Raw genomic sequence first — 27,904 nt, forward strand, 5'->3', positions numbered from 1 at the left:
TGATAACTCATATTTCACATCGCTGGAGTAAAATTGTATCACTTCCAGCACTACTGTAAAGAGAAGAAACATGGAAGAAACCTCAAGAGTATTTCATCCTTCAGAAAAGAGTGGCAGGTTCAGTCACTCATGCTATTGATGGAATCCCTTTGCTCTCCAGCAAATCATTAAGGATCTGCTGGACTATTAGCCTTAAACATGTTCCTATCAGATAAGGGACTAAAGAGCATTGGCTGATCATGACCTGGAAACACCCAAGATCTCTTGGCCAAGATCTCTTCTTGATCATCCCAGAATGCAGGACACCGAATAATGGGCTCAAGACAGATTCTGGCTGAACATCATGAAAAAATTCCTGACTGTTGGAGGTGGAGCAGTATGACAATGGAACCAATTACTTCAGGAGGTGGTGGTGTTTCCCACACTGGAGGCATTCAAGATGAGGCTGGATCAGGGATGCTCTGATTTGGATTCCTGCATTGAGCAGGGGGTTGGACTTGATGGTCTTATAGGCCCCTTTCAACCCTACTATTCTATGATTCTATGAAAAATGTTTGCTTTTGCTGGTCAAACTGGCTCTAGAGGACTCTGCTCAAGCAGACACTTGATCTTACTGTCTTGTAAAAGTGAATGAGGTGCTGAAATGACTTTGCATGTATAGTTCCAGGTTCAGTCTCAAGCATCTTCAGTCAGGTAGGGATCAGGGAGACTTTTGTTCCATTCACATTTTAATGCGAAATTCAGCTGTCCCTTGAAATTTGCATATCTCTGAATTTTGCCATGGAGTTATCGAATTAAAACATCCATATAAAAATGCATGCGTTGGGGGGAATAATTTACAAAAAATACTTTATATTAGGGAAATTGCTCACAAAAATGTGTATATTAGGCAAAGATGCATACATAAATACATGCAGAAATGTGCACAAAATGCATATGATTTTTTGTAAAAAAAAACTTCTCAAAAGTTGAGATGAACTTAAGACTGGAGAAATTCTGAAAGTTCAAGATGAACAAACCTACAATTGGAAAAATGAGTAACTAAGAGAAACTGACACTGAAGGATCCATCCATCCATACAGTCTTGCTTTGGAAAGTCCATTGCTTGTGACACGGAAGAGCTCAATCAGTCAAACTAGACAATAATGAGTTGTCTGGATGGTCTGATTTAATCTATAGCAAACCTAGGGCAAAACTATTGCGGGAAGACCCATAATGTCTGTAGTGTCATCTAATCATTTGTCTGTATTACAGAGGAACAAGTGGAATTTGTATCAAAGTGCTGCAGTCTCTAGAGCTCTGTTGGGCATTCCAGCCAGCCATGCCTTCTTTCAGGGTATTCCATTCCACTCCCTGTCCCTGCCTGCTAGTTTTCCATTCCCTCTTCCCAAACAGATAATCAGCATTCTGAGGCCACTGAACATGTTTAGTCTTCACTGGACTGTTTGGGTTGGGGGGGATTTATATCCACGTAAACATTTTTCCTATTCCTGCGAACCTTGGGGTCCTCCTGAGCATGCTGACAGCTATTTCTTGTGTCTCCGTAGTCCTCACTTTGACTACATACATGTCATAACTCAGCACCTGAATTGCTATTGGTACAAACAAGTCTCACAATTAAAATGATTAATCATTTCCTTCAACTATCACAGCTGCTTGTCACAAAGAGTCATATGCCTTTCATGAGAACTGATAACATATCTAGAGAGGAAGGATTGCTGTAAATGACAATTTCCCTAAGCAGTTCCTTTAAATGTGCCTCATTATCAGCTTGTACACTATTAGAGTATAATCAGTAAAGGAAATAATGAAAAACAGAGGTAAAAGAATACCATTTACTATGTCCACTGCCATATTTATCCAACATATATTATTAGAATGTTCAACCTAAGAAAATATTCTTCCTTCTCTGAGATTAAATGAGATTAACTGATACATCCAATACAAACCTGCATATGTTGACTCAGACATAAGTCCCACTATGTCCACGGGGCTTACTTTCAGGAATGCAACTTTTTTTAATGAACAGTGGCTGATGGGGCAAAGATTTCCAACATACAGTACTCTTCAGGAATTCACTTCCATGTGTCCTCAGAAGTAGTGAGGGGAGCAGTAAGGCCATGTACTCCATCCTTGCCTCCAACATCTCAGTCCCCACTAGCTGCTGCCTCAGATTTTTGCACATTGAGGCTTCAAGGGGGAAATATCCAAGTATGTGGCTGAAAGGGATTAGAATTCTCCATGCAAATGGGAATGTTATGCAGTTGGGGTTCCTGATTCTAAGCATGTTAACGTAACATGCAAAGGTTCCCCCTTCAGACCTTCCCACTCAGCACACAAAGATTTGAAGCCGTAGTTGGTGGGAACAAAGAAATAGGGGGCAAGGCTAGCATTCGCAGCCCTGCTCCTCCCTCCAGGCTAGGGGTGGACAGTCTTACCTATGCCTGCACTTGGCGGACACCCCCCAAATTGCCACTGCCACCACCCCCATTTGCTGGGCCATGTGAGCCCTGGAGGGCTCAGTGAGTGCTCCAGGAGTGCCCTGCAGCTGCCCACTTCTTGATAAAAGACCCTTTTATGCCTCTAACATTGCGGAGATGGCCCTGTATGGTCACCATTTTGCACTACAGAAATTACAGAGTTGCCATCTTGGGTAAAAATGGTAGCTCCCATCAAGGATCAGGTGCTGTGGGCCACTCTAGGACCACATGGTGCTTGGCGAGCACATCAGCCAGCACCCTGTGGCATCCAGATTGCTGATCAGGGGTGGCGGGGGAGTCCATTGGGCAGACATCAATGGATGCTCTGTTGGGTGCTCATGACATCCCTACTCCAGACTCTCTTGGTGAATGCCAGGGCTCCGATTGTGATTTTAAATAGTTCGCACACACATCAGAGTACATATTAGCCAGAGGACTTCTCTAGAAAAGCAGCCTGATGGATTCAGAACTCTCAAATCAACATGAGAAATGAAACCTAAGAGGAAGACATGCTTCAGATATGGGTGGGCAAATCTGCCAGTTTTGAATTTTTAAAATCTCATGTTCTTTCTCTACTGAATATGAAGAACTCTGTACATTTTGATAAATACCTATCAAAAAGGAAAGGAAATTCTCACCCATCTCCACCAACCAAATTCAATAGGAAGATCTATTCCCATCCCAGCACAGAGAGGACCATGATGTACCTGCCTGCCACTGAGCTATTAAAAATGAGGAGCCTGGCAGAAAAAAAGAGAGAGGTGGCACTGATTCTGCACTAATATGGTTGAATATACAGGGATTTGAACTCAGATTTGTAAAAGCACAGCTGTCACATTTCCCTTGTGCTTTCCCTCCACAGTCAACACACTCCAGGAAACAAGGCTACTTTATTAGTTAACAACTACCTTCTTTACAAATGCAGATTCTAGGAAACTCTCAGACTGCAATGCAACAGCTAATCCACACATCTACAATATCAGTAGAGGACAAAGTGGAAGTTAGAGAAATTTAGGGATGTACGAATCCCTTACCTTGCTCCACTGAGGGGCATCCGTGGTGGGCGGAAGGCACTCCGTCCCTCCCCCCAGAATCCTCGACATGGGGGAGGTGCTCTGTCCCTCCCCCCAGAATCCTGCCCAGCCGGCTCCGCCCCGCAGCCAAGCCACGGAGCCGCTGGCCTGCTCCGGCCGCCCGCAGCCGAACATCTGGCTTCTGGGCAGCCCTGCAGGGATGCAAATGGCAGCTGTCGTAGCTGCCACCATTTGCGTCCCTGTATTGAGCCGTGATAGGCTATGTAAATATTCATCACGGCGGGGGGGGCACCCCAGCATATGCAAATGGCGGCAGCTACCGCCATTTGTGTACGCTGGGGTTCCCCCCCCCACCATGATAGGCTACGTAAGTATTTACATAGCCTATCACACCTTGAAGAGGAGAAACCGAATGGCGGCCGCAGGATGGCCGCCATTTGCAAAGCAGTGCGGACGGGAGCAGGTAAGTGCTCCGTTTCATGCACCTTTCGTGGGGTGGGGGCGGCGGGGACTTTGTTCTGCGATGGATTTCAGGGGGCCGAATGCACTGGCATTCAGCCTCACCGATATCTGTCGCGGAATTCTGTGACATCCCTAGAGAAATTGCCAGCAGTCTGGGCATGAACTTCTTGGCCAGACTTGCCTCATAGGGATGCCCCTCCCTTAGGGTGGCTCCTTCCTATGTTGGCTTCCACGAGTGGCCAACCTGACAGAGAGTCTGAGCCCTGCCCCTAACTTTTCCTGCTTCACTCTGCGACAGACCCTAGCATCCCTTAAGTCATGCCCCTCTCCCTCCTCTCCTTCCAAAACTTGAGTTCTCATGGTGGAGGAATTGGGGAGGCATTCAGGCTGGGCCATCTGTGTGTCAAAGTCTTGGGAAGAAAGTCTTGCTGTATCTAGGCTTACTAGGGAGGATGCCTCCCCCTGTTCTAGCTGTTCTCATTCTGAATCTGAATCTGAGCTGCCAGACATCTCCATACGCTCAGCTTCATCTGACAAAAGCACTCAAAGCCCTGGGTCTGGATGGATGAATCTGGTAGTTTTGGTTTCTCCTCACATTCAATTTAAAAAAATTAATAATCCCAAGTTCTTTTTGTCCCAAATATAGGGAACTTTGTGAATTTTGGTAAATCCTGATCAAAACAAAATTATCATCTATCCTTAGCTTCAGATCTGTAATGCTTAATTATGATGAGAGGCATACTTGAAGATGGAATGACTAGAGCAGGGGTGTCGTACCTCCAGCCCAGGGGCCAAATCTGGCCCACTTGGGAACCCAATATGGCCCTCCAGCATTTCCCCAGATGGCCCCGCCCCCTTTCTCCCAACCACTGATCATTTGGTGGTTTCCCAGCTTTTGTGCAGTTTTTCCCCATTCTAAAAGGTTGCAATGCCCCTTCTAAGACTTAGTGACTGACAGGAAGAGATGTAAGCTAAAATATACTGGTATTTTTGCATTCTGGCCCACCCCTTTTGCCTTTTGCTCCACCCTTTTTGCCTTCAGCCCCTCCCATCACTGTAATGCATCCCTTGAGAACTTCCCCGAAATGGAATTCATCCCCTGGGCTGAAAGAGATTCAACACCCCTGGGCTAGAGAGTTGGATTTGGATGTAGGAGACCCACTTCCAGATCTGTGCTTGCCTTGGCACTATACTACTCACTGGATGGTCTTGGACAAGTTGACTTTTGCAGCCAAGTGAAACAGGATTTGGTTTGGCTAAAATCCTGCTCTAAACTCTTTGGAGGAAGGGCAGGATAAAATTAATGTTGCATAAGGCACCAGAGAGGTACATTCATCACTTTTCACATTCCTGATGTTTTAAATTGGTATAACATCCGCTGTATATTCCGTAATATTCCCGATTTATGTTGCCCAATCTTATGCATGTTTCCTCGTAAGGAAGCTGAGTCCAATGGGACTCTAGCATTGGATTACAGCCTTAGTAAAACAGAAATTGTGTATGTCTTAGAAAATTACCTAGCAGTGAGAAATTAGATATAAGCAGTGGCTGACAGTGATGGACATGTATCGATTTACCTGCAAAGGTGCCTAACATCAGTGCATTGGTCAGCATTCTGTAAATCACCTTGTTTTTTTTCTTCTTCTTTTTGAAAGAGACAGAAAAACATGTCAAATTCCATCAGCTATCTATCAGCAGATCCTGACACTGCATTTAATTAATACACTGCTGGATAGAAGTGTGTTGAAGTGTTACGCACTGCACATCCAAAGTTTTCAATAGCGAATGCATCCTAGAGCTTCTCTCTACATTCCGGCACTTAACCTTGTAAATGGCAAATAATATATAATGAATTTGGGTGCTAAAATACTGGAATCCAAACAAGCCATGTGTACAAGGCACAGAAAAACATGCAGCATGGGACAATTTTTCCCTCCCTCCTGTAGCATCTTATGCTACTGAAAGGATAAGCCAGGTGAGTGGCTGCAGCTCAGTGCTAGGGCACCTGCTTGTCATGCAAGAGGCCCAAGGTTCAATCCTTGGCATCTCCTGGTAAGACTGGGAAAGACTCCTACCTGAAACCATGGATTGCTTCTGCCAGTCAGTGTAGTAGACAATATTGAGCTAAACTGACCAACAGCCTGACTTGAATAAGGCAGCTTCCAATGTTCTTTGGCAGTGGAATGCACTGTAGTGCAGAGAAAACAGGAAGCATGCACGGTTAATTCTCTCTTGCATGTACATGGCTACTCTTGGTACCCTGGCTAAGGCTAAAAGGCATGAGGAAGTAATCAGTGTGATTAACTTGTTTAAAATATTTAACACAGATCAGAAATGTGAATATTTAATGGCAGTGTTTAATGGCAGTGTTGTAAACAATTATACACATTGTATCATGAAGAACTTAAATATGGCTTTCCAGATGATCAGATTAAACAGTTGGATAGTTATTGTGAATAGGGAGGAGGGTGGATCCAGATTTAGTCATACTTAGAGTAGATCTGTTTAAATCAATGGGAGCTCTTACTCATAAGTCCCTTTGATTTCAAGGGTCTACTCTAAGTATGACTAAATCTGGATACAACCCAATAGATTGAGGTCAAGGTTTAGTAAAAGCAAACTTGAATCATTAAATGTTTTCAAAATATCACCCATACTGGGATAGTATAATATTTATTTTCAGTTGTGACATTTCAAGAGTAATCAGTAAAAAGTAGTACAGTTGTGTAGCATACCACACCAGGATATACATAGCTGCAATAGCACACCAAGCAGTGTATACTAATATTGCTTTATCAAAATCCTGTGTGAGGCCAGGAAGGAAAGTTTGTACTGTTATGATGAGAATTGCAATCTCACCATAAATATTTCTGTGCAAAATTGCTGACTTGCTGGCGTGCAACTATCCATTGAGATGGTGCATTTCAACTTAGTCATTCTCCCTGTCATCCTGCATCTACCTATTTCTGTACTAACTTTGCACATTAACTTTGTGATCTCCCGCCACAACTGGAGATACCCTTCTCCATCACGTTGTGTCATTCCATGGTGCACTTAGAAAATTCAGTGTTACACAAGTGGTCATCATTACGCTTATCCTGAGAATGAAATAAACTCCATGTGATCATCCCTACTTTAATTCATTAGTTAGTTCTATCAGTTATGCATAATACTGTCATCAAAAAGCCAAAAGCTTAGTTTCAATTCAGGGTCCAGAAACTCTGTAAGCAAGTAATTCCTTATAGAGCAGGAAAGAATGCATTTGGACCAGCATAAAAGATTCCAGAATGCTGAACAGATTAAAATCAAAATTGTTCAAATGAAGCCATATTGAGAGTCTGCTGTGGTTTATGGCCTAACCTGTCATTATCACTGATTTGTATTGATTTTTTGAGCGCCAAGGTTTTTTTTCCCCAGATTACATTCTTTTTTAATTAGCTGTTAAACAGAACCACAAAAATTGTTTGATGCAAATAAATTAAAATACAATGGTGGATAAAATAGAAGAGAAAGAACACCTATATGAATCCATGGTACTTGGACACCCCAAAGGCAGAAGTGTATCTTTAAAAAATGGGGGGGGAAGGTGTAATCTGTTCACTTCCATTATGCTTTTAATTGAGACAGTTACAATAGGTTTAAATGAAAAGAGAACCTGATAAAACATTTACAGCTTACTTTAAAGACAGAATGCCCAAGAAAGAATGATCAACAATTAAGTGGAACTAAAGCATTCTAATTTGAGACTGTTATGCTGGCAGATTAAAGTACACCCTTCACTGTATCCAGTTCACTGATAAATGGAGCTTTTATCAAGGCAAACCCACAAACAGAAGAACATTTTCAAACAATATGGAATCTAAAATAGAAAATAATTGTCCTCCAGCAGCTATTAAATCTGCATAAAGAAAAGATTCTTTGGGAAGCACTATCCAAGACATACTTATTTGGAGCTGATGGCTTTAAACAAGATTCTGCCATCATGGTGGCAGAATTCTAGTGCACTCTCATTACAAGTGTGCAAAACAGTGAAGAAAGATTTAAAACTGTGACAGTTCCTTGCGGGCTTGTTGAACTGCAAATAATAAAGTTTTTTGCTTGAAAAGCATGATGATTTAGGATGAAGAGATGACGCAGGGAGCCACTGTGGTGCAGTGGTTAAAGTATTGGACTGGGATTGGGGAGACCCAGGTTCAAGTCCCCACTCAGCCATGAAACTCATTCAGTGACTTTGAGCCAGTTACTGACTCTCAGCCTAACCTACCTCACAGGGTTGTTGTGAGGATAAAATGGAGGGGAGGAAGAGGAACAAGCAGTATAAAAATAATAGAGAAGACTTCCTTCAGAAAATGGAAGGCTTGACCAAATGAGAAGAAAAGAGAGCACAAATGTGCACAAAGGAGATGCAAGAAGCTTGATGATTTTCAGAAGAAGCATGGTGGCGACAGCAGGATGGGAAATGAGAGGGAAGTGGCACTTCCCTCTCAGTTCCCATCCTGCCATTGCTGCCGCCACCACCAAGAGCAACTGTGCCCCTCTCTGCCAAGCACCAGCAGAGAGGGGCGCAGTTGCTCTCAGTGGCAGATCCAGCGGGATGGGTGTCAGGGTGGAAACTGAGCCCATAGAGCCCCAGAGCAGTTCTGATTTGGAGGAGGAACAGCAATCCGTGGAAGAGGAGCTCACTCATTTCTCACAAACACAGCAGCTGGCAGAGATTCCTCCTGCCAGCATTCCTGGGATAGATAGTGACCCTGGCAGTGAGAGAGCACTGGAGGGGGGCTTGCTGGATGCTCAGTGCAAACGCAGGGAGTGACGACAGGTGGAGGGCGCCAAAAGGAGGCGTAGCGCTCGTTTGGCACTCAAACAATGGTCGCGTCCCGAGGACCCAAGGGAAAGAGGGAGGAACTCTCCCTAGCCCATAAGTTCAGAGTCTTCCCATGGTTCCCCTTCAAACGGGGACCAACTGCCTTACCTGGAACTTAGGCTACTCTGCTTTCTTTCCCCAGTGCTGTTCCTTGCTTAGTCACTAGTGATTAGTATCTGAAAGAGTCATAAAGGAATAAAGGAATAAAGCCTCGGAAAGAATCCTTGTCATCTGTGTCCCTAGTTGGCTATTGGAGGGGACTGCAAGAGGCAGCTAGGGCTCTCCCGACAATGGGAACTGAGAGAGATCTTGGCTCCCATCCTGCCACCACTGCCACTGACAGCAACACTTGAGCAAGGAGCGGGGGCCATCGTGCTTGCCTAACTTGGCATGCACCGAGTTGGGCAAGAGCAGGAGGTCGCAGACTGGAGTCCAGAGGGCTGAACTGGCAGGAACCCCTTGAGCCTGAGCCCCCAAACAGATGTTTGAGACATCTCTAGCAGTGACTGGCCACAGAAGGCGTCTTGGGGTTCTGGTAGAAAGCTTGCTGAAATTGTCATCCCAGTGTGAAAAAGAAAAAAATTCTGCTGTGAAAAAGACAAATTCCATGTTAGGCATAATTAGTAAAGTGATGTGCCATACAATGTATCCTGCTTCCCCCAAACCAGGGATGGTGGAGAATTTCTCCACGAATCTTCGGGAGGCCGAGTGCCGATGCATTCAGCCCCCCGAAAGTGTTGGGGAAAATTCTCCGCTGCCCCCCCCCGGGATGGGACTTACCTTCAGCGAATGTCCCTCTCGGTGGCGGGTCCCGGCGGCGTTTCGGGGGGGGCGGCGGCCGGTCTCCCGACCGGCCGCCGCCACCGCCATTACAAAATAAAAAAGTACAGTAAAAAAACACACACACACACACCCGTGATAGGCTACATGACGATTTACGTAGCCTATCATGGCTAGATTTCCAAAGTCAGCCGTGATAGGCTACGTAAATCGTCACGAAACCTATCACGGGTGACTTTGGGGGGGAAAAAAAAGCGTGTATGTAGACAGTGTGTACGTAGACAGGGGGTAGTCTACGTAAAGATTTACGTAGACTACGGCGAAAATAAGGGAACGCTATTTGAGTTGACCTTATTTTCGCCGTAGTCTACATAAATCTTTATGTAGACTAGACATGCCAAAATAAGGAACGCAAATGGCGGCGCCCATGGGGCGCCGCTATTTGCATACGGGCTTTTTTTTTCTCCGAAGTCACCTGTGATAGGCTACGTGACGATTTACGTAGCCTATCACGGCTGACTTTGGAAATCTAGCCGTGATAGGCTACGCAAATCATTACGTAGCCTATCACGGGTGTTTTGTTTTTTTACTATTTTTGCGTGGCCGGGGAGACGGGGCGCTCCTCCCCGGCCTGAATTTTGCTGGCGAGGGATGAGGCACCTCCCCCCCGCCTGAATTTCAGCCGGGCGAGGCGGGGCGCCTCCCCCCCTCGCCTGAACTTCGGGGGGAGAACCGAAGCGCCTCCCCCCCACCGCGAAGCAAGCTGCAGGACAAGGTAAGTCCCTTTTGTCCATCCCTACCCCAAACTAACCTGCTGCCTCAGGTGTGGTGAACACTATCCTGTCAGTGTTGAAAAGTAAGATTCAACTACCAGTCCAGTTGGCTTCTGTACAGATGGAATGGGGAGGAGATGCCACCTTGTCCTTTGCCTCAAGCAGCAAAATGTACTGGGATGACCTGAGAATATTGCATCTTCCTGGGCTCATCCCTGACTAGCAACAGCCAAGTCAAATACTGGCAAATCAATGTCTGGGGTGGAATTTTCTAGTTTTCCAGCATTGCAGTGTTGCTTTTGAATCACTTGCCATAAGCAAAGGTATGATGCTCCAAAGTTACTGCGTAGAGTCTATTCTGTTTTTTTGAACTATAATTTAGGTTAGCTTTAAATTGAAAAGAAACCCAAACCCGTTTAAGTTTAAGATTAGCCCCTTATAATCTTAAGGCATCATATCGAAATGCCCCTACCTAAATCACTTCAATTGTTGCAAGTTTCCAAGTCAATGTGATATGTCAGTGTCACATGACTACATTGCAAAAATATAGAGAGCTTTCATTCCAATCCTTTGCATGTTTACTCAGAAGTAAGCCCCATTATATTCTTTGGCATTTACTTCCAGATAAGAGTACATAGGATTGCATCTCTAATCTAATTTATAGTTAATATGCATATTTAATCTGAACCATACTAACGTCAAATAAGAAATGCAGAAGTAATGCAGAGAAATCTCTAGCATAAGCAGCAAATACATTAAAGCTAGTATGTTTGGGGTTAGCTGATAATTTATGGATTAGAAATGGCAGATAACAAATCATTACTGTTTTTTACCATCTTGACGGTAATTAGAGCAACTGTCAATGGATTATTGTTTAGTAAAACAAGCAAAATTTCCCTGTTTGTTGTGCGAGGATATTAATACCCAAAATCATCTTATGGCAATGCTTGCCTTATCAATAAAACAGTAACAAGATATTTTAATTTGCAGGGCTTTCAAAGAACCTTATAAGCCACAGGGCAGCCTTAAATGAGCAGCCTTAAATGAGCAGCCTTAAAAGAGCAGCCTTAAATGAGGCAACTGTATGCTAATCAATGGAAAACATTAACCTATCTCTGACCCAACACCAGAGATGGTGCTTTGTAGACTGAAATGGCCCATTGTGAAATTAAGCCTTCTGTAATAATTCTGATGAAGTTAATCCCATTGGTGATTGTGTACTGAAATTAGCCTATGGTTATAAAGAAGCATCCTTTATAATGGATCAAAACATTTAGCTAAGGCCCAAAGTGCATTTTGCACTCAAATGTATATTGAAGTCCAACTGGCTGCTGCTTCTTGAGAAAATCTTTTTGGGGGAGGAGAGGCCATTTTTAGCAAAGAAGTAGCAAGGAGGGAAAGGGACACTTTAATGCTTCACTCACACAACTTCCCCCAAACCACTTTCCCCCACCCCGGGTTCCGGATTTGTGTTTGTGAGATAAACACACATCTGGAACCCATGGGCAGCTTAGAGAGTAGATTTGCTGAGTGGATTTGTTAAGCACCTGTCCACTTACCACTACTCTGCTAAAAATGGCTTCCTCCTAGGGATGTACGAAAGTGACTTACCTTTTAACGAAATTGATTCGAGGTGGGGGGGAGGCACTCCGTCCCTCCCCCTGAAATTCTGGCCGGGGGGGAGGCGCTCCGTGCCTCCCCCCCCCCGAATCCTGGCTGGCCGGGTCCGCAAATTGCGGCAGCCGTAGCCGCTGCCGTTTGTGTCCCTGCAGTCAGCCGTGATAGGGTACGTAAATATTTACGTAGCCTATCACGGCTGATTTAAAAGGAAAAAAACGCACGTACGCAAATGGCGGCGCCCATGGGTGCTGCCATTTCCGTACGCGCATTTTTTTTTCTTTTAAATCAGCCGTGATAGGCTACGTAAACATTTATGTAGCCTATCACGGTATTTTTGTTTTTGGGGGGGGGTTTACTGGAAATGGTGGCGGTGGCAGCCGGTCGGAAGACTGGCCACCGCCACCGAACTGCCACCGAACCGCCATCGCAGCCGCCGCCGCCAGGAAGATTCGCCCAAGGTAAGTCCTGTCCCGGGGGGGGCCCAGGGGGGTGGCAGACTGTTTTGCCACCGATTTCGGGAGGCCAAATGCGCTGGCATTCGGCCTCCCCGAGATTCGTGGTGAAATTCTCTGACATCCCTACTTCCTACTGAAGCTGCTTTTTCCTAAAAGAATCAACCAGTGCTATTTTAAAAAAAAAAAATACACATGAGCACGTAATATGTATTTTGGTCCTAATTATGTCTGACCAACACCATTTTATAAAGGACAATGAAGAATTGAAGGTGCACTCAACTTCTTAAAGAGCTGTAGATCTTGGGAGCAGGGGAACCCCTATAGCTTGAGGGGACTTATTAAGGAGAAAGGACGCAAGAGGCATATTTATTAATACACCTTTATGGGAATGGAATATGGAGAATGAGAACTATGTTGCCCATGAGAGATGACAAACCAAGGCTGGCTACTTCCTGGTGCAGACAGAGCAAACTCTAAATGCCTCTTCTCTCTAGGCACCAGTTTATGGGAGAATGCTCCAGTCTCATTCATTCTCATCACTGTGGGTGGTTTGTAGTTGTTTATTTGATCAGTCGCTTCCGACTCTTCGTGACTTCATGGACCAGCCCACGCCAGAGCTACCTGTCTGCTGTCGCCACCCCCAGCTCCCCCAAGGTCGAGTCCGTCACCTCCAGAATATCCATCCACTGTGCCCTTGGTCGGCCCCTCTTCCTTTTGCCTTCCACTTTCCCTAGCATCAGCATCTTCTCCAGGGTATCTTGTCTTCTCATGATGTGGCCAAAGTACTTCAGTTTTGCCTTTAATATCATTCCCTCAAGTGAGCAGTCTGGCTATATTTCCTGGAGTATGGACTGGTTTGATCTTCTTGCAGTCCAAGGCACTCTCAGAATTTTCCTCCAACGCCACAGTTCAAAAGCATCTATCTTCCCTTGCTCAGCCTTCCTTACGGTCCAGCTCTCGCAGCCATAGGTTACTACGGGGAATACCATTGCTTTAACTATGCGGACCTTTGTTGTCAGTGTGATGTCTCTGCTCTTCACTATTTTATCCAGATTTGTCATTGCTCTCCTCCCAAGAAATAATTCTGATTTCCTGGCTGCAGTCAGCGTCTGCAGTAATCTTTGTGCCTAGAAAGACAAAGTCTGTCACTGCCTCCCCGTTTTCTCCCTCTTTTTGCCAGTTATCAATCAAGCTGGTTGCCATAATCTTGGGTTTTTTGTGGTTTAACTGCAACCCAGCTTTTGCACTTTCTTCTTTCACCTTCGTCATAAGGCTCCTTAGCTCCTCCTCGCTTTCAGCCATCAAAGTGGTATCATCTGCATATCGGAGATTGTTAATGTTTCTTCCAGCAATTTTAACTCCAGCGTTGGCTTCATCAAGCCCAGCACGTCACATGATGTGTTCTGCATACAGGTTGAATAGGTAGGGTGAGAGTATACAACCCTGCCGTACTCCTTTCCCAATCTTGAACCAGTCCGTTGTTCCATGATCTGTTCTTACCATTGCTACTTGGTCGTTATACAGATTCCTCAGGAGGCAGACAAGATGACTTGGTATCCCCATACCACCAAGAACTTGCCACAATTTGTGATGATCCACACAGTCAAAGGCTTTAGAATAGTCAATAAAACAGAAATAGATGTTTTTCTGAAACTCCCTGGCTTTCTCCATTATCCAGCGGATATTCGCAATTTGGTCTCTAGTTTCTCTGCCTTTTCTAAACCCAGCTTGTACATCTGGCAATTCTCGTTCCATGAATTGCTGAAGTCTACCTTGCAAGATCTTGATCATTACCTTACTGGCATGTGAAATAAGTGCCACTGGTTGATAGTTTGAACATTCTTTGGTGCTTCCCTTTTTTGGTATGGGGATATAAGTTTTCCAATCTGGTGGCCGTTCTTGTGTTTTCCAAATCTGCTGGCATATGGCATGCATCACCTTGACAGCATCATCTTGCAAGATTTTAAACAGTTCAGCTGGGATACTGTCATCTCCTGCTGCCTTGTTATTAGCAATGCTTCTTAAGGCCCATTCAACCTCAGTCTTCAGGATGTCTGGCTCTAGCTCACTGACCACACCGTCAAATCTATCCCCAATATTATTATCCTTCCTATACAGATCTTCTGTATATTCTTGCCACCTTTTCTTGCTCTCTTCTGCTTCTGTTAGGTCCTTGCCATCGTTGTTTTTGATCATACCCATTTTTGCCTGGAATTTACCTCCAATGTTTCTAATTTTCTGGAAGAGGTCTCTTGTCCTTCCTATTCTATTATCTTCTTCTGCTTCCACTCATTGCTTGTTTACCAATAATTCCTTATCTCTTCTGGCTAACCTCTGGAATTTTGCATTGAATTGGGCATATCTCCCCCTATCACTGTTGCCTTTTGCTTTCCTTCTTTCTTGGGCTGCTTCCAGTTTCTCAGCAGACAGCCATCTTGCCTTCTTGGTTTTCTTTTTCTTTGGGATGTTTTTTTGTTGCCGCCTCCTGAACAATGTTGCGAACTTCTGTCCATAGTTCTTCCGGGACCCTATCTACTAAATCTAGTCCCTTAAATCTATTCTTCACCTCCACTGCATATTCATGAGGAATATTAGTGAGCTCATATCTAATTGATCTGTGGGTCTTCCCTATTCTCTTTAGTCTGATTCTAAACTGTGCAATAAGAAGTTCATGATCTGAACTACAATCAGCTCCAGGTCTTGTTTTTACCAATTGCATAGATGTCTGCCACCTTTGGCTACAAAGGATGTAGTCAATCTGATTTCAGTGTCGACCATCTGGTGAAGTCCATGTATAAAGTTGTCTCTTAGGTTGTTGGAAGAGAGTGTTTGTTATGCACAGTGAGTTGTCTTGACAAAATTCTATCAGCCTATGTCCTGCTTCATTTTGTTCTCCCAGACCATGCTTGCCTGCAATTCCAGGTGTTGTTTGACTACCCACCTTAGCATTCCAGTCTCCTGTAATGAAAATAACATCTTTTTTTGGCATACTATCCAGTAGGTGCTGCAGATCCTCATAGAACTGTTCTACTTCTGCTTCTTCAGCATCTGCGGTTGGGGTGTATATTTGGATCACTGTGATGTTAAATGGCTTACCCTGAATTCAAACTGAGATCATTCTGTCATTTTTTGGATTGTATCCAAGCACTGCTTTAGCCACTTTATTATGAATTATGAAGGCTACTCCATTTCTTCTGTGGTCCTCTTGTCCACAGTAGTAGATCTGGTGGTCATTTGATGTGAAGTGGCCCATTCCAGTCCATTTCAGTTCACTGATACCCAAAATGTCTATATTTAATCTTGACATCTCCCCAATAACCACATCCTATTTGCCCTGGCTCATAGATCTTACATTCCAGGTTCCTATGGTGTGTTGATCTTTAAAACATCGGATTTGGACTAAATATGATCCCTGGGGAAGGAAAGGGCAACCCACCCCAGTATTCATGAAAACTAAATGGATCAGTACAACCAGATATATGTTGGTATACCATCGGAAGATAGGACTCTCAGGTCAGAAGATGGTCAAAATGCTACTGGGGAGGAACAGAGGATAAGTTCAACTAGCCCCAGATGTGATGACGCAGCTAGCTCAAAGCCGAAAGGATGGCTAGCAGCCAATGGTGCTGGTGGTCAACGACGAATCCAATGTTCTAAAGATCAACACACCATAGGAACCTGTGGGTGGTAAGGAAAAGGAATTGTATTGAAGGTAACAACTCAGATGATCTTGAGCATTTTGCTGTTCTCTGCCCCAGTATGGGGACTGGCTGAAAGATATATGTTGCAACCTAGTGGAAACTTTTCCCAATTCAGACAAAGGTGTATGGATCAGTGTGGCATTGGATGGAAGGAGCGGCTAGTGGTGGTGAGCATAGGTCAAGTGGGTGTGCACAGGATTGCCTGTATCCATAACTGTGTGTGTGTGTGTGTGCGCGTGCACACACACACCCCTGTGAGAGGCTAATACATTGTGTGCAAAGTGCCAAATTAGCCTGGTAGGCTAAATAGTCATACTCTTTCCTTTCTTCCATCAAAGGAAGGACAAATTAGAAGAAGCATAGAAGGAGACCCAGGACTTGGCAACTTTGAGCCAATTTAAAATGGCAAAGCAGAACCTGCTGAGTTAAAAGCAATTCACACCTAGAGCTAGCACAGCATGTGAGTAGTACATCCTGCCAGGTGATGCAGTAACATATGAGAGATGCTGTGTTTTGAGAACCTTAAAGAAAGAATTTAAAACCCTTGACACACGTTTGGGGGCACAGCTCAAGTGAATTTCTGAACTCAAAACAACTGGATTGTTGTGCTTTATGCTGCGAAATCCATTTTCTTTTTCTGCAGCAGCCTTACAACTAAACCTTAGGCCTTAAGATGCAAGAGAAAGAAACTGTACTGATTCAAACTTTAACAGACAATTGTGCCATATTGGGAACATGAATGAGGTACATTGATATGGGCCTGTATTATTTCCTGATATGACTGTGCTGGCACTCATATACATTTTGTGTTGTGATAACATCTGTGAAGTTCAAATTACATCATCTCTTCTGATTTCCTGTTGGACCTGCTCTGTCCTTTAACAGGGATTAAAATATTTAATTTATTCTGTTTGTGAAAGTGTAATTACCATAAAAAGATGACTCATTTGAAACAATGTATGACATACCCCCATGGGGAGCTGTGAAGTATGCCTCAAAAAGAGTGAAGTAACGGTTTTTCAATTCACTTTTCACATTTCACAGTTCAATTATGATTTCCACATCATAAAATTGTTGGTTTGCATATTCACTTGCCGCACACAGTGCCAGTTTTTGTTTGTGCACCAGCAGTTACTGCTCACTGCATGCGCAAGTGTGCATGTGTGGTGTTGTTGGTGAATGTGTTGCTTCTCAGTAGTATGGTGTAGAATCATGGAGTTTAGCATCACAGAAACATAAAATCATAGGGCCAAAATAAACATTCTCCTAATCACTCATAGCAGACCTATGCATGACTGTTTTCCCTGCTCCCCCGCAAGCATATGCAGTCCCAATTTGGATCGGGACCATGCCACCTCAGGTGAGGAGGGTTTAAGCTTCTCTCCCCATTTTTATTCTGAACTTCCACTCCCTCCCAGAAAGGGGGGGTAAAAAAAGGGGGGGGAAAACATCTCTAATGAATACTGTTTTACTTTTTTTTAACCCCCTTCATGGAGGGTGAAATTTTGGGATGAAAATGGGGGGAGGGGGGAGAGAGAAGTTTACACCTTCCTCTCCTGCAGTTCCATGGTCATGATCTGAATCAGGGCTACACATACTTACAGGAGAGTAGGGGAAACTATAATGGATAGATCTACCATTTGTGATTAGGAGAATGTTTAGTTTGGCCCATAGGGTTGGAAGGAATCTTGGAGATCATCTAGTCCAGGGTTGTTGGAACTCTTTTAGCTTGAGTAGCTCTCAGGGGCTGCATTCTAGTGGTGCACAGGGCTGAAGGCAAAAAGGAATGGGGCCAAAATATCAAAAATACCAGCATATTTTAGCTTAAAGCTTACTTCCAGGAGCTAAGAGTTAGGAGAGCCATTTTGAACATTTAGAATGGGGAAAAAATGACACAACAGCCAGGAAACCAATAAACAATGGGTGGTGAGGAGAAAGGTGCAAACTGGGTAAAATCCTGAACTGAAATGAATTTCTCATACATCCCTACCATAAGCTCTTTCAGCACCCTGGGGTGCTGACCCTGGAGACGTGAACTCATTTAAAGTGGCTAAGTGTTCTCTAACTTTCTTCTTACTTGTCCTGGGCTGCAAGTCCCACTTTATATCATTTGATTAACTTGTCCCAGATTGAGCACAGCTCCCATTGTGGGAGAACATTGAGGCAAAACAGGAGTTAAGCAGGTCTGCTTTCTCTTTGTCCCATTAGCATCTCAACATCTTCTGTAAGTAGTGGACCTAGGGGTGGATGGGCGCCCCACCCCAGTCTGGGTTCTCCAGGCTCCCACCCAGCCCCAGTCCCCACTTGCATGTCACCGGGCCCACCTGCACTGAAGCCCTACAACTGCTTGCCAAGCTGCCTGCACTTACCCAGGCCCGCCCCATCCACCTCTGCTGCCATCGCCATGTTTTGAAAAAACATGGCAATTAAAATACTGTACACATAGACTTATATGCAAAATGGCACCATGAATCTCTTGCATATATGGGCGATTCACGGCACCATTCTGAGTATAAGTCTATGTGAGAAAAATGAGCACATAGACTTATATGTAAAATGGCACCATGAATCACCCATATACGCAAGATTCACAGCCCCATTTTACATATAAGTCTAGGTGCATAGTACTGCAACTCCCATGTTTTTTCAAAACGTGGTGATGATGATGGAGGTGGACAGGGCCCAGGTAAGTTGTGGGTGGCTCAGAAAGCACAGGAGGGGGTCGAGCGGGGGCAGGGGCTTGGCAGGAGCAGCTTGGGGGCACAGGCGTAGGCAGGCCGCTGGAATCTCGGACCAAGACAGGTGCCTGTGCTATCCCTAAATCAATGTGTTTTCCTTTCTTTCCCCTTCACAAGAGACTTTTCAGCATTCATGTTTCAAGTTCCTAAATAAATTTCAAGCCTCCATACGGGCTAACTCTGGAGCATTGTTTAACACTGCATAGTGCTGAAAATCCCTGCTTCAACCGCTAATCTGTCAACAGAGATAACAGCTGTCACATAAACAGGGGCTCATCCAAGATACTGTTTCTCACAGAGAGTGCCACTTTGCATAATAAAACACCATTGTTGCAACAATGCAAACCATTGTGGACTTCAGATGTTCAGAACGGAACACCACAAGTTCAGGGGCCAAGCAAAGCCAACCTATTCTGCCTTGTTGGAGTAGGGCAGAACGGCCATGGTCTGCTCATGAGCCTCAGCCTGAAATTCTAAACAACATCAAATTTGCTCCTGAACTTTTGGACTTGTGCACAGCAGAGGGAATATTTACCATTTGTACTGCCTGTGTGCTCAAAAGTTTATTGGCTCTATTAAATGGGTTATTGGCTCTATTTATTGGCTCTATTAAATATTTAATATTTAAATTAAATATTAAATTTGTCTGTATCTATTTCTCCAATGACCTTTCAGCACTTCTCCTTCAGCATCTCAGGTCAACCTCACAATTGCTGCCCCCCATCACTGTCTTATCTGTCATTCACTTTTTGCCACATCCCCTCACTCATCTTACTTTCTTCTAGTCTTACTTTCAGCCTTGCTACTACCTATTCTTCCTAACCCTGTGATGTCTTCCCACTTTCCTTTTATTTACCCCGAACAGTGTGATCTGTGGACACTGAGGCCTATAGAAGTTATGCAGGATGGCCTGAGATGCAACTCTATATAGCCTTTAGTCTGTAAGACATAGGAAATATGTGGGATACTTCTGAGAGTGTGAGTCTCCAAGGCCCGTGACAGACACAGGAGACTTCTATGGACTCACATTCCAGCTCACCTGGCAGGGATTAGCCCCCTTGGGTACAATCCTATGCAAGTATAGACAGAAAAACATCCTACAGCTCTCAGGATTCCCCAGCCAGCATGGCCGGCTGGGGAATGCTGGGAGTTGGAGAACTTTCTTCTATCTAAACTTGCATAGGATTGCACCCTTAATCAGATATGTAACCATCCCAGCATACTCATAGTCATGGTGGTTAATGTTTCCCAATAGATGAAGTAGCATCAGGCAGGATCAGCCAGGACTTGAGCTGAGAGCTTGAACCTAGTGCTCATTTTTGGAGTGGGGTCCCTGGGCCTACAGGAAAATTAATCCAGACTCTTCACTATTTCACAGTTGAAAATTGGGACAAGCCTCCAATATCACTATTGTCATATTAAGGATCACTGCAGCAGATTCCGTATTCCTTTAAAAGACAAGAAGTGCAGCTTTGCGTATGGGGTGTTAAGGAGCAACAGAGAGGGCACATGGATAAGAGCCAATACCAGCCTCTTTCCGGCTTTCTCCTTCAGTGGCCTCCTTACTGTTCACAATATAGTAATTTTAGAGTGTACTATTTAGAAACACATCCTGCTATGATGTATTAAATGTCAGTATGTCTTGTGGGGGCGGGGGGCGAGACAAAGTGGTGTTAACAGAAGCATCACCATACATGACTCCAATCTGAATGTAGGCACAGTCACAGCACTGACACCACCCTTTTGACCTTCATATCGGAATGGATCTATTTCAACTGTCTAACATGCTCCTTTCGGGTCTAAACAGAAGCTTCCATTGCTGGGTCACAGAGTCCTGTCATGAATTGCTTGGGGAGAAGGCTGAATGTGATCAGCAAATATTTTGAACTGGATAAGGTCACTCCTGACACAAAAGTTTCAGTCTGTGACAGAGGAATAATTCTCCTCAGTCTGCTCCCGGCTGCAGTTTATTTGTGAGAGAGGTTTTAGATATACCTTATGTAGATGATCCTCTTTCTTCTCTTGGGCTGCATCCTTTCAATGGGGTTGTCAAACAATTTCAGCTTTGTTGAGTGTGTTACAAAAGACTACTGCTTGGATCCTGAGTTCTCTTCGAAAAGGGAAGAACTCCTTCCAGCTACAGAAGGGACTGTGATACAGAGGAGGCTTCCTCTGGAGGAAGAGAGGAGTGAGGCAATTTTCATGGATTTCCCCTCCCCTTGCAATCCCTTTGGTTCCTCCAACACTGTTCCAGAGGTCCTTCAACCTTCTGCAGCAGGTTTTCAGGGGTGCAAGGGAGAGTGGGAATCACAGAAAATAGCCTCCCCCTTTTTCTGCCAGTAAGAATATTTTCTGAGCAGGACTTTGCTGAGGGGATGTTCCTGCTGGAGTGTTAGATAGGATTCAAGCCTATATCCTTTCAAACAATTTCTTCTAATTGCTTTTGCTTTCTTCAGGGCTTATTCATGATCACCACCACCTTTTCCTAAGTTTTTTCTTCTTCACCTGATCTTTTAATTTATATTTCATCCAAACCACCAGAGTTATGTCTCCTTGAGATCATCACGACTGGTTGCACTAGCAACATCACCTTGAGGACTGGTGTAGACTTTGGTGGATTTATTCCAAGTTTATTTTAGACACCTGTCTAAGTTCTCATAACTATATCCAGAAAACTTTAAATAAATGTAGCAATGCAATGGTTCTGGAAAGGCAATTCACCCTTCCAGAACCAATAAAAAAAAAAGATCACTTAATGTTATTCAGCTCTCACTCAGGCTGCTGAAAGTCTACCCATTGGCTTTGGGGGGAGGATTGTAACTGGACCCCTAAGACCTTTCTCAACAAAGTTTTGTGAATGCAGCATGCCTTCCTGCTTCAATTCTAGACTGGCAATCACATCTTTCACAAAATGTTGGAGCTTCAAGGCACTGCGGATGAAACTTCAGAAAGGATTTATTGATGGGGTTATGTTACACAAGCATTAAAGAGTGATCATCCCTTTAGGAGATGTGGGATAGAATTCCCCTTAGTAGCTTATATTTCATCAACTGAAGTATACATCAGAGAAAGTTAATCCAAAACTGTGAAGGAACCTTACTTTCCAGACAAAGATAAATCATATTGGTTATTTTCTCCAGGTCAGCACCCACAAAGCTTTTCTCCCCTCATAACAGAAGTCAGTTGTAACATTATATAGTCCCTGCACTGCACCATATGGAAGCTAGTTTTTAAAAGTACTTTGTTGAGGCAAATTTATGTACGACAGATATGCCCTGGGTAACCAATTCCACTGTCTAATCATTAGGACTTCAGGCTAGAATAGTTGAGTCCACTGATTAATCAACTATCAGGGTTTTTTATTTTATTAAGGGCACAATCCTATGGCCACTAGACAGCCGCTAGATGGCCATAAGATTGTTCGGTCTGGGGGAACTGACCTCTGAACCCGCACTCCGAAGTCAGTTCCCAGAAAACTGCCTCCCCATCCCCTCCACTGCTGCCTCATAGGCAGGACAGACCATCCCCGGGGTCTGTGCTCAGCCTCAGAAGAGCAGCATGGAGCAGGGCCAAAGTGGGTGTTCCCAGGGGCAGGGAGGGGCAGAGAGTATGGAATCGCTGGTACAACACTTCCTATGTGTTATCCAGCCTCCCCCACTCCGAAGTCCTGTGGCTAGACAGCCGATATTGGCCATCTAGCTGTGAGTGCAGGGTGGCCGGAGCTCAGAGAAGTTCCCCTCCGTGCTCCACCCACTTTGCATTGGATAGGCAACCATCTATCCCCATAGGATTGCATCTTAAATGAATGGGAGTCAGTTTTAATCAGGGTATGGTCTGAACATGATTTTAAACAGGTTTCCAGCTCCAAGAATATAGTTGGAAGGCACAGGAACCTCCTGAAGCTAAACAGCTCTGGGTTCTGGTCAGTGCTTGGATGGAAGATTGCCTGGGATAGCAGTGTACAAAAGTCACTTACCTTTTCGCAGGGGTGATTCGCAGTGGGGGGAGGCACTCCGCACCTCCCCCTGAAATCCTAACCCGGGCAGCTCCGTTCCACGGCAGCTCCACGGAGCTGCCGGCCGGGTGCATTCGCAGGCATCTGGAACCTGCGGACACAAATGGCGGTGGCTACAGCGGCCGCTATTTGTGTTCCTGTTGTTGGCCGTGATAGGCTACATAAATATTTACATAGCTTATGACGGCAAAACACAGGGGCGCAAATGGTGGCCACTACGCCATTTGCACTCCTGTTTTTTTACCATGATAGGCTACATAAATATTTACGTAACCTATCACGGCAAAAAAAACAGGAATGCAAATGGCGGCGGCTACGGTAGCCACCATTCGCTTCCCCATTTAGGCCATGATAGGCTACATAAATACTTACGTAGCCTATCACGGCCCCTGCAGGGACACAAAGACATCCCTGTGTTAGCCGTGATAGGCTACGTAAGTATTTATGTAGCCTATCAAGGCCTAAATCAGGAAGTGAATGGCAGCCGCAGACACGGCTGCCATTCGCAAAGCAGTGCGAACAGCACCAGGTAAGTGCTCTGTTTTACGCGCCTTTCGCAGGGTGGGGGGTATTCGAATGCACTGGCATTCGGCTTCACTGAAATCCATGGCGGAATTCTGTGACATCCCTAGCCTGGGACAACCCCATGTACTAAGCACAAAAGAAGAAAAGTATAAAACAAGTGAAGTTATTAATAATTAATGGCATGAATTATAGCTGGCAGAGTTAAAGGCACGTTCCACCCCCCACTGCTTAGGCTATTTTGATTCTGGCATGTTACTATAGTGGGACATAAAGGCTAATGTCTGATATACTTACTGGAGAGTAAGTCCCTTTGAAATCAGTGGGATATGCATCTCAGTGAACATGCATAGGATTGTGCTGTATAATGGCTCCCCCTTCTAATAATAATGATCACTTCTGTTTATTGAATTGCAAGTTACCCAGCATTTCCTTCCTTATTTCACTAAGGTACCTATATTGAATTTTGTACTATGCATATTCATTTACATTTAATCAGTTTAACATTTAAAGGAAAGTGAGTGGAAAATGAACATTCTTTAAAAGCACTACTTTGACAGCCTTTCCTGTTTTCACATTTTTGACCTGAAAGTCATATGGCTCCCAACTGAACACCATGCTTCTTCACTTGTCACTGGTCTGCAGCCCCAACCTAAATTTTGTCCAAAGCCCTTATTGTTGTTACTGTAGTAACCAAGACACCTTGGTGGGGGTGGCAAGTTATGTTCAGCTTCACAGAACTGCCTATCTACAGTTTCTGTAAGCGCTGCCTCATGGTGCACCCTTTCACTCTTCTGGACCTGTCTATCCAACCATCGTGTCTTCAGTGAGCCACAAAGACCCAGTCTCCCAGACTCAACGGCTTACCATACCTGCACCTCATTTTGTAGAGTTCTCAGTATTATTATTCAATATTTTTTAAATAGTTTTGCAGTACTCAGTTTCCAGAGAGTGGGGGGGAGGGAGGGAGAGACAGACAGACAGTGACAGAAAGACAGAAAGACAGAGACAGGCAGACAGAGACAGAGAATATGAATGGGCAGATTTGTAAGAAATAAAAAGTAAGCTGAATCCTATTTTTCACATATTTCCAGAATTCATTTTCTACACTGACCATTAAGTTATTGGAAATTTCATATCTCTCCCTTGTCTCACAATATGGGTTAACACCTTTTCTATGCCAGTCAAGTCAAGAATAAAGCCTATCAAGTAGCCAAACCATTAGATAGGGATGCTGGAGAAATTCGAGACAGGCTAAAATGAGCTCGGATTTCTGTGAATCCGACCTGCGGAATCCACTGCGGAGCGACCCCCTCAGGCTGTGCAGAGTCCATGGACTTCCGGATAATTTTTTTTACTTTCCTAAAATTGCATATATATTAGTAGGGAAATATGTAAGTTTCTGCTGAGGAAACATTGATTGGAATGGGGGACAATATGCTAAATGTTATGTACTGAGGTAAATTATGTAAATACTTACATAAATGCTTAGATAATTACTTCCGTTTTTTGCCACACAACGGGAAAAAAAAATTGCATCTGTCTGTGGGCGGAGAATGGAACAAAAGCCCCCTGACAATCCATGAAACACAGACGGAGCGGATTTCACACAGTCTGTACATCCCTACCATTAGATGCATACTTTTCGTATCTCAAAATGTTGAGGTTCACCCATGAATAACGCAAATGGCACAGGAGGCTTCAGGGTGCAATATTGCTCTCCCATGAATATGTATCTTCTGTGGATGAGGCATTTGTTATTCTCTATAGGTTAAATGCACTGAAGGCATGTATATTAATGGGCCATTAAACCAAGCCTGTTATGACTCATTATATTAACTTGTGTCATATGAACATTACTTCTGTAGGACTTGTTTTCAAAACAGGAAATCCAGGTTTCCCATTCTGAAGAACTTTAAAGACCAACAAAAGCGACTTTTCAAATAAATGAAATGTCTAGTCCCACATATTAAAAACTGTGTTCGTAATTTGATAAACTGTCCACATTACGGATTTTTTATTTTATATTTCAAATTAATGGGGGGGTAAGGCAAAAACAAACCATTATGTTTCTACACCTTTGGCAGAGCAGCAGTACTGATGGCTGCATCTGCTCTGACACAGTGCCCTCTGGAACACTTTGGGGAACTTACTGGCCCTCTGATTAAGTCACTTCAGAGGTGCAAAGTTCTCACCGATCACCTAACTCAAAGGGTTGAAAATGAATGGGGGGGAAATAGGGATGTCAGAGAATTTCACCACGAATCTCGAGGAGGCCAAATTTCAGCGCATTCGGCCCCCCAAAATCGGTGGTGAAACGGTCTGCCACCCCCCCGCCCCGCCCGGGACGGGACTTACCTTGGGTGAATCTTCCTGGCGGCGGTGGCTCCGGCGGAGGTGCGGCAGCGGCGGTGGCGGACGGTCTTCCAACCGGCTGCCGCCACCACCATTTCCAGTAAAAAAAAAAAAGTGATAGGCTACATAAAGATTTACGTAGCCTACAACGGCTAGATTTTTAAAAAATACCGTGATAGACTATGTAAATGTTTACATAGCTTATCATGGCTGATTTAAAAGAAAGAAAAAAAACACATGCGTACGCAAATGGTGGCGCCCATGGGCTACGCTACGCTACGCTATTTGCGTTCCCCTTATTTTCGCCGTCTTAGTCTACGTAAATGTTTACGGAGACTAAGACGTGTCAAAATAAGGAACGCAAATGGCAGCGTGGTTTTTTTTCTCTTTTAAATCAGCCGTGATAGGCTACGTAAACTTTTACGTAGCCTATCACAGCTGGGGATGTCAGAGAATTTCGCCACGGGACTTACCTTGGGCGAATCTCCCTGGCGGGGCGGTTCCGGCGGCGGTTCAGTGGCGGTTCAGCGGCAGCCGGTCTTCCAACCGGCTGCCGCCGCCGCCATTTGCTCAACCCACAAACATCTCTGGGGAGGTGTACCTCATATTTTTGAGAACTTGATGTATATACCATAGGAGTAATATGAGATGATCATATACAATATATTTTTTTAATTTAATGGCATGTGTTTCTTACATGAAAAGAGAGGCTTCAAAAACTATAGAAGTCTTAAGTGAAAACCATTCAAATACATTTTCCTCAGTGGAAGCTTCAGTCTATACAATTTTACAATGTTTTCATCTCTCCTCCAGAAAAAATGGCCAGTGGTGACAACCATCCAATGCAATATGGCAACCTTTGAGGAGATGGGTGCTCTCAATTAACAGTATCAGCTGTACAACACATACTGCAGGACTTCCCCTCTAGCTCAGGATGTCCCTGTGGAGGAAATATTACCTTTGCAAAGCACCAAACGTCTGGAAAGAGACACTCTGGCTGCAGAACCTTTAACACTTTAACACTTTATTTTCTGAGCCCCCACAGTAACTTGCTAAAGAAGAGGCTGCTTCCATGTTCCCTATTGCGGTCAGTGCACCACTGGTCAGGGGATGGTAATGCAGCTACAGGTTCAGTATGGGTCAGGTGACATGAGGGGGCAATAGGGTTCTTCCTGGTTGCATAAAGCTGGTCTGGCTTCTTAGACTGAGCAATCTCTCATGCAAGCATAGACTGAAGTTCAACCTGCTGAATTGCCCACAGGGCCCAAGCATCATTGTTGGCCTCCTGGTTAAGGAAGTCAATTGCTGGGAAATCTGGCCCTTTGAGGGATCGCCAGATTTCTGTGGCATCCCTGACTCGGCTTTCATTTGCAAGCTGAGCTGCGGGTCTCTTCCTGAAATCTGGGAACTTTTTCATTTTTTTAAAATTGCGCAAATAGGTATTTGCGCAAATAGCAGCTGCAATTTGTGCAGCTTACATAATTGGCACAAATTACAGCCCAAATTTGCACAACTTATGCAATTTGCAGCTGCAATTCATGCAAATTTGTATTTACACAAATTTTAACACCACCAGCACTACCACCACCACCACCCCAAAAATCTGCAAACTGACCCGACTCAATGCAGATTGAGCCAGGCCAGCTTGTGGGAAAACAAGCCGAAGTCCAGGGGGCTGAGCTGATGAAAGCTTGGTGAGCTCCACCCACCAGATAGATCCCTCTAACATCCCTAGTCCCAGTACAAGCTTGTAACATGGCCCTCTCCCCCACACATATCACAATACTACCCCATCCTTGTTTTTGTTCATCTAGTTGGTGCATTGCCTAGTTGGTGCATTGCCTGAGCAAAACCACACAAAAGCCTTCCCTGGTTGAAAAAAATGGAGGGTTAATTGGTATCCTTCTGCATATTTTAGTTTCTTTTGTTTAACCTCCTTACATTTTTGTCTGTCTGGTTTATATTTATAGGCAGACATGGCAGCATGGTGTGTGTGTGTGTGTGTGTGATAGACATTTACTCACATATATTTTGAACCTGTAAATCAGCAGCACTGGCTCCCGGTGTCCTTGGGATCAATTTCCTGGATTATCTTATTTATTATT

At 44.3% G+C, this 27,904-nt stretch overlaps 1 protein-coding gene across 1 annotated transcript in view; it reads right to left on the reverse strand.

Annotated features, from left to right (window-relative positions):
• The window catches only part of GRM8 (glutamate metabotropic receptor 8), an 832,708-nt gene that overhangs the window by 147,918 nt on the left and 656,886 nt on the right, over positions 1 to 27,904 (reverse strand). The gene's annotated exons all lie outside the window — the stretch shown is intronic.

The sequence above is a fragment of the Heloderma suspectum genome, chromosome 7 (genome assembly GCF_057233095.1).
Source record: "Heloderma suspectum isolate Gila_16-S chromosome 7, 16-S_ref, whole genome shotgun sequence".
NCBI lineage: Eukaryota > Metazoa > Chordata > Lepidosauria > Squamata > Helodermatidae > Heloderma > Heloderma suspectum.